The following is a 15867-nucleotide window of genomic DNA, read 5'->3' as shown; positions in this document are numbered from 1 at the left end:
TTATATTTTTAGTATCAGATTAAAAGAGATTAAATTTATTAAATTTCTCGTATTCGTATTTTATAACTAGCTATATCCCACGTTTTTGTCTGTGTGACTCAGTATGTAAAGTATTCTATGTACTAAGTTAAGGCATAAGCTTTTTTGTGTACCAAATTTTTGTGTGAAAGGGTAGTAAACATCCATCTAATCTTACAAAACTTTCGCCCGTATAATATTAATAGGATTTAAAACTATTAAACTCTATTAAGGAACTTATCTAATTAATAAAAGATAAAAAAAAAAACATTCTTAAGCTCCGTATCTTGTTTTAAATGTAAAGATTTTATATTAATTTTAAAAAGAAATTATGCCACAGTGTAACAATCTTGCTTTTTATAGTCACAAAATAAAATATCCTGCTTATTGAAATTTTTTACAATTTTATAAAACTGTGCCATTGCAATTTCAAATACAATTCAGATGCGGTATACTTCTGTCATATAATTACAAACTACGAATTGTCAACGAAAAAAAAAAAGCATCTAAGTATCAAAATCCTTGATTTCAAACAGAGATTGCATTGCACAAAGACTACCGTGGTGCCCTGTAAACTGCCGGCGTAATCTCCACCGGGCTTTGTATTTGCCGAAACGTGTATTTAAGACGGTAATATTATACTTTCAATAGAAATAAATACATTGAGTAAAAAACAAATTTGTCTTGCGCTTTGAACTGAAACTTCCATTGATGAATCGAATTTTATGGTCACATGAAAATGATTACTCGCTAACATATTTGCTACTACGTATTATTAATTATCTATACATAATGTACTATACATAAATAAAAATAAATAAAAATAAACATATAATATAATATAAAAAATGTAGAGGTCGAATGTCTGTACATAAAAAAAAACAAAAACGCTAAAAATCACGTCAGAAGGATGTTAGAAGTGAAATATATTCAGATTTTCTCTGTTTGTCTGTTTGTACGGGCTAATCTCCGAAACTGTTGGACAAATTCTCTCTCCGGTCACCGGTCAATATTTAAGATACTGATAATCACGGAATATTAAAGAGTTCTCGTGGGATTTCTGTCATCAGTATCGATCACTAATCACCCCCTGATAGTTATTTTGTAAATATATTTCATGTATAGAATTGACCTCTCTACAGATTTATTATAAGTATAGATTATGTTTATATGTATATTATACACAATACAATTCAAAATGTTTCTATTTCATAAAAGAATTTGTATCAAAATGATTTTGACATTTTATTTATTCAATAAAATTTATCTCATAGGACTTTTTAAATATTTTGACATGCTATTTGCTATTTTTTATTATTATTGTAATTAGAAAAAATATTGTTACTGTAAGCTCTGAAATTATATAAAATCTATCCAGATACTATTTTATCTTACATTTTGTACGCCATTAAAATAATATGGCTAAATAGATAGATAGATAGATAATTTATTTACATTACTTACAGCACACAAATTACAATAAAAAAAAACATACACATAATACACAGTAAAAGAGATAAAATAATGAAAATAAAAAAGCACAAATAAAAAAAAAAAAAACAAAATATATAAACCAACAATCTCCTTTCTTTCCCTTCCTTCATGTGTGTGCCATAGTAACACAAAATGGTCACAACTCAGTTTATTGCTATGCCTGTTGTGACCAAGAGTCAGTCGCGAAACTCCTTATTAAAAATAACAATAAAAAGAAATATAAATAACCTGCATTGTATGTGTCCATTACGTTCGCCTCCATTTGATATTATATTTTAAATAAATAAATAAATAACAGATACCATTAAACGAGGGGTAGTCAGAGATCACTTTCTGTCACATTCAGGTATTCAGGCAATAAATATTTCCACTACGTACTTATTAGGTGTTCCAATTTTTTGTTTATTAATTTAAAATAAATTTAAGTTCTTTTTTAAAAATGTGTTTAGTTTTAAATATGTGATATAACACTAATAGAGATCTTTTATTGATTTATTTCAACCATATTTAAGCAAATAATTTATATTATTTTTATTAAATGCGAACAGAAAATTACGTTTTGTTTTTTTAGGAGCTTAACTGATTTAGAAAAAGAGAAGGCCCACAATTATCGCAAGAGCAATTTGTCAAAATTAAATATACCTACATACATTCTGTCTACACATTCACCATTCACATTAATGGATGTTCAACAAAAATAATTCAATCAGAGAACAAACTAGTTTTTGCTTCTCTCCCTCTATGACGACAATTTACGCCAATTAAAAACAGAAAAATACAATTCCTCATCTCGCAGCCACCATATTGGGTGAACGCCTCAAACAAATGTCACATTTAACAAATGGTGCCAGGGGTATTTGGTATCGATTTATGCGATAGTGAACCTTATTGCTAGGTATCAAGAGTTGGTAGAACGGACTAGCTGATGTCCATGTGTATTTTTTATTCTATTTTCCGTGTTATTGTATTACAACGTTTATTCGCCGCTAACGAGTCTGCGGGGAACCAGTGCAAACGAGAGGCCTTTAGAAGAGGACAGAGGAGATGTATATATTACAGTATGTGACATGATTTGTTTTGTTATATTATGATTTATACATTTGTTTGCCGGATGACAGATTATCTTTTTTTATAATTACTCTAGTGTATTTTAATTTTGACCTTTTTATATGCCCTATAAATTGTAAGCTGTTGGTTTTCCAATAAATAAATAAATAGTGTGTTTTAATTTTGATCAGCCCAATGTGAAAACGGGGGGGGGGGGGAGGAATTGTTAGTAATGGTGTCAAATAGTCCTATTACTAGCAATGTACCCTGTCAGGTCGACCTTCACGTGGTTCCCCCAGGAAACCATCGTGACTTATTCTAGTTTAATTCGTCAGGATGGGCTAACTGGCCTACTTTCATCTTCATCTGTCATCCCTCACTGGTGCCCCGCCAGTGTATACCAATAGCGCAGACGGGGTTACCATACCATTATCACCCATTAAAAGAAAAACGTGAAAACGGTACACTGTGGTGTTTTATTGCGCATCTTACATTTTTTTTATTAATTAAATATACTTGTTTGCTGATCGACGAAACTTTTTTTAGAGTCTTTTAATTTTGACCAGAGCAACGTTGAAACGGTACACTGTGACGTATTTCTGTGTTCACCTTACTTGCTTCATTATTAATTTAATTGAAAAGTATAAAATAAAAAAAATATTATCGAAATTGTTTCATCCGCTTAGAATGAATATTACGATGAAATTGACACTGTTTATTGTAAAATATATTTATTATAATTTATTGTTATTACTATAGTTATTGGATGGTTGTAATATTCAAGTTAATGTAATGATTTTTGTATGTTTATCCCTTATTTCAGACACAGTGTACATTGTTTTTTTAATAAATGACTAATGACTAATGTATATATCTTATTTATATATGATAAATAAGGTATTTATATGTACTTAGTAAATGCATACAGCTATTTCAGATTTATAATATTAATAAAAAAAAGATTAAGTTCATTTGTGTATATTTTATATAAGATATAAATATAAAAATCGGAAGAGTTAGTTCGTATGTTTGAATGCGCTAATTTCTGGAACTACCAATTGGGTTTCAAAAATTATTTTTGCATTTTAGCTCATATCTGAAAAAAAGTTATATTATTTAGATTATTCAATATTACAATTCGACCACGGGCGAAGTCGTGGGACCCAACCAGTATGCTGTATTAGTATTTATTTGTGCGTCAGTAATTAATCGGCTTTAAAAATATACTATTAAAATATTACTAAACCAGTGTAAATAAAGTTTAATAGATAGAGAAAAAAGTCTTTTAAAAACGATTACTTAATCCTAAGTAGTAAAACATGGAACAGTTTTACCAAAGAAATTCTTATGGTTAGAGGTAATAAGTTAACGCGGACAAAACCGCGTATAACAATTAGTTAAACACATTATTAGGTAAAGTAATAACACTAGTAAATTGTTCTACGTAAATTTAATAATAAGACAATAAATTTCATATGAAATTACATTAGCAACGCGCAAAGGGCCTCGCCAACTGAATGAATATTTTTACAGAGCCTAAACATCATATAACTGTAGGCAGTATCATAGATAATATACCTAATACTGTATTAGATAGTACTTACATTCACGCATATCTAAATACATAATTCACTTGATTTTACTACATTATGAGGTGTATTTTAATATACAGAGGTGTATTGTGGTATCTAATTTATATCTAGTTATATTCTGTTACTTTGTCTAAAGGAAATATTGGGGAAAAATATCCTCTCTCAAATAAACGATTATTTGATTAATATCTATTCAGCTGTTTAAATTTAATTCAGTTGTAAATACTCACATATATTTACATAATATATGTTATTTTTTTATACTACGATGGTGGCAAAAAAATATACAGCCCGTCTGATGGTAAACGGTTACTGTAGTTCATGAACGCCTGCTACATTAGGGATTTGCCAACCCTGAGGAAACCTTAATATACCCTTTTTAAAGAACCCTATACTGTAGTCACTATACAAAAATATTATTTAACAGGGGGTCTAAATCAATAAAATTGGAATTAAAAACTAATCCACAAAATCCAAAATTCCATGTGATCTTATACAAAAATTACTGGTTGCAGCAAAAAAGGGAGAAATTTAAAATGGGATTGGGAAGGGCATGTGAATTACATACTCATTTGCGATAGATGGACCAAAATCAAAAGCACTGTCAGTGGCCGCTTACCATTTGTATATAGCTTGTATTCTGTTAGAATAATTATTCACATGGCGAGAGGCACTAAGATGTTATCTCAACTCAGCAAACGTTCAACGTCCCGGCCGGATTGTTCAAAGGGGCGCTTGTTCGCGGCAAATTGCGCTAAATTTCTATAAGATCTGAATGATAACGCCCTAATTGGATGCTGGGTGTATTAAGAGTTAATTTAACGGCTTTGTATGTTAAAGATTTAATTTTTAACCCACGATATGTATGTTAAAAAGAGGATTAAGGTTTTACGTTTAACTTGTTTAGATTATAAATTATTATACATACAAGCTCCACCGATATGGGGATCATAATTAAGCAATCCTGCAATACCAGAAGGAGATTTTGTATAAAAGCCGTTTGCTTGGGGACCTCTGTACTATTTGTGTTTCTACCGTGTAGCAGTTGTGTTTGCATTCTGTGCTTCGGTTTGAAAGGTAGATATGTCAATGAATTTACAGGGTACAGAGGAATAACACCCGAGTCCTCAAGAATGGCAACGCATGGGGGGTATCATGGGCGAAACAGTATATTCTGTTATGTCCATGGTACAGCTCATGTACGTAGGTGACGGTAATCACTTTCCATCAGGTGGTCCGTCAGCTTGTTTGCTATTCTAAGTTGCATAAAAAATAAAAAACAAACTTACTCAAAAATCAATAAAGATTATTATTAATATTATTTTACATTTTGAAAACGATAAAGGAATTCATCACGATAGGCTAACTGACCTGACTTCACCCTCACCTATGCAAATGGTTTGGTAAATGTGAAACGCATGAATGATATGTGAGTTGGCATAAATTAATAGTCCAGGCTAGATTACCATTTAACTGAAAAAAAAACACAGCAAGTCTATTCCTATTTATATACACTAATTCATTTAAACTTATTTGCTCTTACACTACTAAATTAATATAGCTAATTAAAATTGCGAATGTAATAAAATAAAGTAGATATGTATGTAAGTAGATTTTAAATATATAGCATGCCGTTTTTTACACTCACTTACACACATTAATTCTTTTAAATCAGTTCGCTCTTACACTACTAAATTAAAATAGTCAATTTAAATTTCGAACGTAATAAAATGCGGTATGTGTACATCGTAAGGAGAACTTAATTCGATAGCATGTCTTATCTATTCCTACACTGATTCTCGCTCTTACACTACTAAATTAAAATAGCTAATTTAAATTTCGAATGCAATAAAGTGCGGTATGTATACTTCATAAGCAGAATTTAATTCGATAGCATGCCTTATTTATTTATTTCTACGCTGATTCTCGTTCTTACACAACTAATAAATTTCGAATGCAATAAAGTGCGGTATGTATACTTCATAAGCAGAATTTAATTCGATAGCATGCCTTATTTATTTCTACGCTGATTCTTGCTCTTACACAACTAAATTAAAATAGCTAATTTAAATTTCGAATGTAATAAAATGAAGTACTACAGAGAGTTTAATTCGAACAGTTTTTGCCCGGGGATATGATCACAATAACAGTATTAGAACGAAGTAAACATTGGTTCGAATGCATGCATTGCCACCCGCTGGCGGTGTATCCCGTCTGCAATAACTAGTGGGACTGAACATTATTATTTATAATGGTTCCGTATAATATAAAAATTAATATATTAAAGAATCACACATATATACACACAAAATAAAAATAAAATATTACAATATTATACAATTTTAACAGCCTCACATGGGGTTCTTCAAAAAGAACATATAAAATTTTCTAAAGGGTTGGCATCGCGTGTGTGACTTCCCTGATGTTACAGGCGTCCACAGGCTACCGTAACCCTGTTTACGTACACAGGCCGTATGCTTGTTGGCCACCACAGTTGTATAAAATATAAATAAAAAGAGAGTACATTATCGTTAGTTTAAAAAATCGCTTAAAAATATTATAATGGCACGCAAATTTTGCTACGGAAGCGACCTCTACAAAAGGTGAGAGCGTGAAAAATCCATTTCTCTACGGTACCCTAAAAATTGTAACAAAGCAATAGCGTAGAATTGTTGTACTAGTGTCCCGCAGAGCAAAATACGTGTTTCATGCGCGTAATAATACGTTCATATCACATTGAGGGTTCCGGACGCATTTATTGTGCACTCACAATCGAGCAGAATGATCTGATTGCAATTGTATCGCGTGAACTTGGTAAGTGGAGTCATAATTATATATTTAATAGAGAAAAAAAAAACTATATCCTCACGACTGTAATCTATGATGGGGTAGTCAGATGAGTTCACTGTTTCTTTGAACAAACCAGATATGTCTAGATTGGATATACGATTATGTTTCGCTTACAATGTCGATATGACGCGTAGATTTCAGAAGCAGGACAACTAAAGAAAATAGATAATTTCTTAATGGTATATTGAGATTAAAAATGCAAAAGTTTTTATGTTAGAACCTTCAATTATAGATATATCTATGTGCAATCATTAAAAAATAAGTCTAATACTGGCAACCGAGAAATGCACGCGTTGCCATGGTAACGACATATAACAAAGAGGTAATTCAAATTAAAAAAATATTCACCCTGGCCGAACACAGCCTTTTGTTTATTGTAAAAATTAATTAAATAATATATGAAGTCATTCAAAATAATCGTTCAGGCTTTAACATGGTCCTTCGAGCCGGATGCTGATAATTATATGATACCTATATATCTGTGCCTCTAGTGAGAAAGGGTTCAATTCAAAATGGTCACTTTTCAGGAGAGCCAAAAAACTATTTTAAATAAAGAAAAAAAATTTTTCTCGCTGCTTTTATTATTTGCTAATTGAACAAGTCAATGATTGCATTTATAGTAATTTTTTCTCCTCTTTCTTATGAAATTGTCGGTTTTTGTGTAAAACCTATAGTTTTAAAAATAATTCTATTATACCTAATCACACTTAACAAAAATATTAAAATTATGATGTGAAAATAGTTTTAAGTTGAATTAAAACTATTTTATTGAATGTATATTGAAGAAAAAATGATGTGTATTTTACGCTATAAAAAAATAATCGCTATTAAATGGTGTAAAAAAAACAAGTTCAAATCGAACTGATTCATTTTACAAAAATAATTTTTGTAAAATATTGTAATTTCTAATTAAAACAAATATTTTGTTAATTGTAGCCTTTTACATGTTTACTATCTCTATTGTTTTTAAAGATATCGTTACGATTCTTATACCATTCAAAAGAATCGTTTGCTTTTTTAAATAGTCCTTCGAAAAGAAAAAGGCTATAATTCTTATACCCTATCTCATAGCTATATGCACCCAATTTGATACAGTAGTTTTTGCATAATGCCGGAACAGACAGACGGTCAAAATTTCTAAAAAAATATTGTTTCGGCATCTATTGATCTTATTAAGATTATTAGATGTAATTAAAATTTTTCTTAAATATCTCTCATGTAAAGCCATCGTTTAGGGACAATTTTATTATCATATTAGTAACATTTTTCAATAGACTTCCAAATAGTAAAATTTCGTAATTCTGTACATTTATTTGTGTTTGTATTTGAATTTGTATAGTTCATACTATATGCCGGTCGCCGTGTAGTCCCGGCATAGAATACGCCACCTTTTCCTTTCCTGTGAGTGTTTTAAAAGACAACTAAGGTAACTTAATGGTCGAGGGATGGGCAGCAGCGTCCTTTTTAAAACATCATCAAAGCCTAACTGCGGTTGCCAACCCGCCCGCCGAGCTTGGCAACTATAGGCAATACCCCCCTTATGGGGGAGGCCTTATGGAGGAGGGGTGGCCTTCAGCACTAGACAGTTAACGGTTGATATAAATATAAAATGCAGGCAGAATGGCAAACAAGCTGAGCCTGATGGAAAGTGGTAACCGTCGCCTATAGACTTAGCAGTACCATGGACATAACAGAATATATTGTTTCGCCCATGATACCCCCCATGCGTTGCCATTCCTAAGGACTCAGGAGTTGTTCCTCTGTACCCAGTAAATTCACGCCATATCCCACCCTTCAAACCGAAACACGGCCATGCAAACACAACTGCTTTACGATTGAAACATGAATGGAGTGTAGTGTAGTGTAGTGAGTGCAGTGTAGGACGAAATTCATTGCAGGGAGTCAGTGGATGCCGGTGGATCAGGACCGTTCTTTATGGCAGTCTATGGTGGAGGCTTATGTCCAGCAGTGGACGGATAATGGCTGAAATGATGATAATTATAAAATAGTCATTAACTATAATTAAATTTAGAACAATAACGAGTCTCGTGTTACAACTTTATTCTGTCCGGTGGAACTCTATACATTTCTGTAGCCGCTAAGTAACGTAAAATGACAAAAATTGCTCGCCAAATCACTGGCGTTTTTTAATAATTGTTTTATGCTCTAACAAATGAGTTTGAAATTGGATCGGGCTCCGAGCGCTTACAAAAATGGATGCTTAAAACGATTAGAGTGAGCGGGACGCCGCTATATGCGCAAACGAGACGGACAGAGCCCTGTTTTTGTCCGTTGACAAACTTTATTTTTGTGATTCTCGCCGTTAAAAATGTTAATTATTAACGTTGTTATATATTGTTAAAGTTGTTTAACGCAGTTAAGGTTATATAAAAGTATTATTCAAAATGGAAATTGGTATATTTTATGGAAATAAACTAGGACAGGGCATTTTTTATTGATTCTGAATGGAAAATAATTAATGGGTCATTGAATAGGAGTTGGTAACCAAGTGGTCTACCATGAAATGAAATTTCGAATTTTCGAGCTTAATTTCGTGTTTTTGTTCGTACCAAAATCGACCCAGTAAATGGAGCTTAACATTTCGTTCATCATAAATCCTATTTTAATAGTCTAGAGGAATGATATTTTAACATTTTTAATAATTTTAAACGGCATGTATTATGTAATTTATTATTATTATTATAATTTTAATATCATATTTCTGTTTCGTTCGTGCCCGAAATTTCGGATAATATTTCATGGTAGGCCCTCAGCTTAAGTAGACATGAGCCATAGACGTTACAAAATTCACTATCGATTCACTTAATGATTAAATTGCGTACACCATAAAAAAACGACTTCAAATGTATCAAAATTTGGTTATTTTAATAACTAAATTACTTGATCGATTTTGATAAAATTGCTATGGGGCTAATCTATACTTATAAGAAATCTGTAGAGAGGTCAATTCTGTACATGAAATATATTTCCAAAATAACTATCAGGAGGTGATTAGTGATCGATACTGATGCCAAAAATGCAATCAGTAAAATTTTTGTCTGTCTGTCTGTATGTTCGTTATAAAAACAAAAACTACTGGACGGATTTCAACGAAACTTGGTACAATTATTCTTCATACTCCTGGGCAGGTTATAGTATACTTTTCATCACGCTACGATCAATAGGAGCAGAGCAGTGAAGGGAAATGTTAAAAATGTCCACCCCGTGCGACGCCGGGACGGGCCGCTAGTCTATAAATAAGTATATCCTTTCAGATAAAAAAAATCCAAATCGGTTTACAAGTGACGGTTGAGGTAATGAAGATAAAAAAAAAATATAACCGAATTGAAAGACTTACTTTTTGATGTTGTTTAAAAATAAAACATACATAGAACTATTACATTTTGACTTTAAAATTCCAACGGTAAAGCGACGAAAGAATTAAGTCTCAGAATTCTCATAAAATTCCTGTGCCACTGTGTTTTTTAATGGGCGACGATGGAATGGTAACCACGCCTGTGCTATCGGTATACGCTGGCGGGGCACCAGTGGGGGATGATAGGTGAGGATGAAAGCGGGTCACTTAGTCCATCGTGACGAATTCAACGACACAACAACAACGATAATTTCCAAGGGGAGGGAGACTTTGTACAAAAGTGTTTCAACCGTGAAGCAGTTGTGTTTGCATAGCTGCGTTTCGATTTGAAGGGTATAGGGGATATGGTGTGAATTTACTGGGTACGGAGGAATAACACCTAAGTCCTCAGGAATGGCAACGCATGGGGGGTATCATAGGCAAAACAGTATACTCTGTTATGTCCATGGTACTGCTCATGTCTATAGGCGACGGTTACCACTTTCCATCAGGTGGACCGTCAGCTTGTTTGGCATTCTAAGTTGTAAAAAAAAAACAGGGGGAACCGCGTGGAGTTCGATCTGATATTGCTAGCAATGGCAACGTTAGACTCCATAACTAATAATTCCTTTTTTCCCTATATCCCATTGTGTTAAATTGACTCGAAGAGATCTCTTTTTGAGATAAGTTCACCTTTACTTACGTTATTAATAATTGTTTTTACTGTATGTTTTAATACAATAAAGAATATATAAATTTAGTTATAAACATTTACAGGGAGTTCACCCTCATACCCTACAGCCTAAATGATCGCGTACAGCGCGGTTTCAGAGATATTTTCTCCCACGAACACTCAGATTTTCCCAAGAAACTACAGCATGGGGTTCTTCAAAAGGGGGGTAAAGAGGTTTCTTCAGGGTCGGCAACGCGTGCGTAATACCTTTGCTATTGCAGGTGTTCATAGGCTACGGTAACCGCTTACCATCAGGTGGGTCGTATGCTTGTTTGCCACATCAGTGGTATAAAACAATTTACACTACGAAAATTTATTTTTCGACTTCGTTTAATGCCATCTTTATTTATATCATACATCATATTACATCATTTAGCGATAAGGCCGCCGTTTCAAATGTCTATTATATCTAGACAGCAATAACTTTAAAGCAATGATAGGGACAATAACGGCCCATTGCCCATTAAACGATAAATACGCATGATTTCTAGACGAAAATATGTTGCATATGATGTCCAACCAAAACTATATATAGTGAAGCACGGCGCAAAATTTCAAGCGGTCAAATTGTATAATAAATTACCCAATGCATTAAAAACTATTAAAGATTGGAGAATTTTGAAAATAAAACTTTATACTCTTGTGTTGGAAAGGTGCATCTACTCAATTGATGAATTTTAAAATACTCTTCTAATATTTTACGCCTAACTAATGACATTTGTAAATTGATTGTCATGTTATTTTTGACAATTATTATTGGTTATTTTGTTGCTTAAAATTTTTTTTTTTGTTTTGTTATATTTTATTATATTTTCTTGTTACTTGTAAAAAATATACAACACAATGCAGTATTGTAGCGAATAAATAAATTTTATTGAAAAAAATAATCATTTATACACAATAGGAGCCTCTATGTCGAGGCTGTTTTAATGTCGAAGAAACGGCTGCTCACGTAATCCTGGAATGTGAAGCTGTGGCCCCATCAACGTTCAGAATTCCTCGGCACGGCGAGGTCGAAAAACTAGAAATAATGGGTAAAAAAAAGACGAGGGTTGTTTGATTCAGTCTAATACCACTTTTGTGGGGGAAAGGGATTATTAGTAATATGAACTACCACTCCCATTGCTAGCAATATACGTGGGACACTCGGAAAGTTCTAAAGAAAGTATCGCAAATACAAAAAAAAAATGTTCTATAGGTAAATAAATAAATAAAAAAATATATTTTTATTACATCTTTTCAAAGTACTCTTCACCAGCCTCTATAAAAAGTTTCATACGTCTGAACCAGTTTTCGAAACAATTTTTCCGGTCCGCCGCAGACACCTCGTTTACCCTGAAAACCATCGTGCACCTGGAACTAACTGACCTGTCTTTTCATTTACACCTATCATCCCTCACTGGTGGGGCACCAGCGAGCAAGCATATATCGTTAGCGCAACCAGGCTTAATATTCCATTGTCATCCATTAAAAACATGTTCCACTTGTCCCTGCCAACGTTTCCCCACTGGTCATCCCTCACTGGTGCCCCGCCAGCGTATACTGTCAGCGCAGGCGGGGTTAGCATTCTATTATCATTTATTAAAAAAAAATACTATTTTCCGTGACGTAAATCAGTACCTATTCGTACCTGTGCCTAATGAGATCCTTAAAAAAAATTACATGACAAGTAAATTTTAATGATAAACAAAGCGCGGCAATATTAAATTACTGTAAATACATTTTTCTAAAAGAAATTGCAAAAGGTGCTGTTTAATAGGATTGCCGCCTTAACAGCTACGAGTGGAATCTCAAGGCGTTAGTAATTACCCCCTCCACCCACGGTCAAGGGTGGGGGCGGAGGGGGGAGATTATATTGTTCCAACTTAATAGGCTTTTTATTGTTTTATATGGCGTTGGGACACTGGTTGGTCTGTTTCTGTTTCACGGTTTTGTAATTGGGTAACGTAGTATCAATCGATTTATTATATTACTTGCTAACTTTTTGCAGGCTACTTCGTATACGCGAATTTTAGAAGTAGAAAAACTAATGATGCATACTACTTCTAGATGAGATATCAAAATAAAACATATTGAAAATCATCAAAACAAACATTGAAAATTGCATTTAATTTTGTGCAGTACTTTTTGCGTGATGCCAGGAGACACACAGAGACAACATATTTAAAAATCATTGCCAATATTGGCTTCGGTAGATCTTATTATCCTTCATATATTTTTTTCTTAAATATCTTCCATATACTTACATTATTATAAAATTTATTACGGTCATTGCATTATGTTTGTATTTTAAATGTCATAATTATGTCATTGGTCTTATCTTTCCATCTGAAACGTTCGTAACTAGTTTTTGATCCCAGCAGAATATATTAGTGTTTTGCTCCATTAAACTGAGATGTGGCCATCTTGTTACTGTGACATACACATAACTCAGTTTTCGTTGGTATTTTAGATGTTTCGTTTTAGGTACATATATTTATTTTTGAACTGCATGTTATAAAACATATTTTTCTTTGTAATAAATGTGATTTTTCTTTCTTTAAAACCTTTATATATATAAGAACAGTCTATCTATTCTTTTCTTTTATATTTGGTAGTCAAGGTATTGAACAGTATAACGATCACTTATTCATAGAAGGAGTATCTTCCAGTCAACTGAGGATCATAATGTTTTTTTTATAATTGATAAAATATACAGGTATTTTAACAATAAAGAATTTTACTATTAATTTCAATAAGTTACATTCCAACGAATTCGTAAAAACATTAATGGATAATTTTACATAATAATATTATTTCATTTATTATGTACCGAATGAAATGTTACCCAAACGGGAAGCAACCTAAAGCTCTTTTACTGAGCAATTGTCTACAAATTAGTCTGTGCTTTTATAAGATTAGAGAGAGATGCTCGTTCATTATAAACGTCATTATCTCCCGTCTCGCTCGCGCAGCTCGCCTTCCTAATTTTCAAACAACTGCTTGGAAAATTAAGTGATTCTTTAGATAATTAAACTGTTTCGTTTATATTATATTTTTTGAAATTTTGTTTACAAATTTTAATTTCTTTCAACGGTCATTGTTATCTCCATTTAAATCCAGTGTTAAAATGACTAAATGAATTGACTAACTGTAGTTTAGTTTTTAAATTAATGTAACTGGTTTTGCCAAAAAAAAAGTCAAATTTTTAATTTATCTTTAATTTGTTTTATAGGAGACGGATATTAACGTGGTTATTTAGATAAACTAGGCCAGTACCGTAACCTGAGGGCCTACCATGAAATGTTTACTGAAATTTCGAAAAAATTAAAACACTTATTTGATGTTAAATTTACATAGTACGTACAGTTTAAAAATATTGAAAGTATTAAGATATTGTTTCTTTGGGGAAGAAAGGTTCTTGAGTGGCGGCCCCGTACGGGCAAACGCAACGGACCATCCACCACAAGATGGAATAATGACCTCAAATACATTGCAGGGAGTCAATGGCTGCAGGTGGCTCGGGACCCTTCTTCTATCGGGGAGGCCTATATTCAGTAGTGGACTATTATAGTAAAATTTATGACGATTTATCCATTCAATATCAACAAAAACACGAAATTGAGCCCGAAAATTCGGAATTCCATTTCATGGTAGACCCCCTGATCGAAACGTCGAGATCATTCGAGTAAATTATTATAGTACACCTAAATGTTACATAGATAGATACTCTTTATTGTTTCCTCCAAAAGATTACAATAGTAAACTTATTATAAATATAAACAATTACAAGAAATAATCGTAAATGATTGTATTAATGATTATAGTAATTAATTGTATTTCACTTGAATTATTCACTTGTCATTGTATATTTTTATTTATGGTGCAATAAAGAGTTAAATAAAGAAATAAATAAATAATTCCCCGTCTTTTACTTCTTCTCAAAATATAATAAAGGATTGTACTGTAGTGAATAGTGAGTACACAACAATTGTATACAAATGTTCAAAGCAAGAAAGGATTAAAAGATTATTCATTTAATTATATCGTTCAATATTAAGTGAAATGGTCTCCATTCATTCCTGATTCGAATACCAAGTGCGCAGCCAATACATATTCAATTGACCAAGAATTTCATTAATTTTTTTATACAACTTAGAAAGGCAAACAAACTGACGGCCCACCTGATGGAAAATGGTAACCGTCGTCTATAGACATGAGCAGTACCGTGGACATAACAGAGTATACTCTTTCGCCCATGATACCCCCATTCCTGAGAACTCGGGTGTTATTCCTCTGTACCCAGTAATTTCACGCCATATCCCACCCTTCAAACCGAAACACAGCCATGCAAACACAACTGCTTCACGGTTGAAACACGAATGGGACAGAGGTACCCAAGCAATCAACTTTTGTAGAACGTCTCCCTCTGGTGTGTATCTACTTATAATAAAAAAATTAAAATAAATAAATATTTCACCCATCTCGTAAGAAAATGGAATCAGTTTCTTATTTTACTATTGATGATTAGGACAAAATTAAAGTTTTTGTTTTTTTTTTATAATACTTTTTTATAGTGTAAATATAACCAATGGAGCGGTCTGCGCTCAGTGTTTTATCGAATTATAAACACATTTGTTGAGATGTCAGCGTTACGTTGTTATGCCATTAAGCCTCTATACACAGGCTGTTTTAAGTATTTTATTATTATTTTAGCCATTAACTGACCACTGTTGGACATAAGCAATAATATACAAGGGACAACATAAGAATTATTATATATATATACAAAACTTATA

The sequence above is a fragment of the Galleria mellonella genome, unplaced genomic scaffold, assembly GCF_026898425.1.
Source record: "Galleria mellonella isolate WM207_F2 unplaced genomic scaffold, CSIRO_AGI_GalMel_v1 utg87, whole genome shotgun sequence".
NCBI classification, from domain to species: Eukaryota; Metazoa; Arthropoda; class Insecta; order Lepidoptera; family Pyralidae; genus Galleria; species Galleria mellonella.
The sequence above is the reverse complement of the archived record's forward strand: the minus strand, read 5'-3'. Positions refer to the sequence as shown.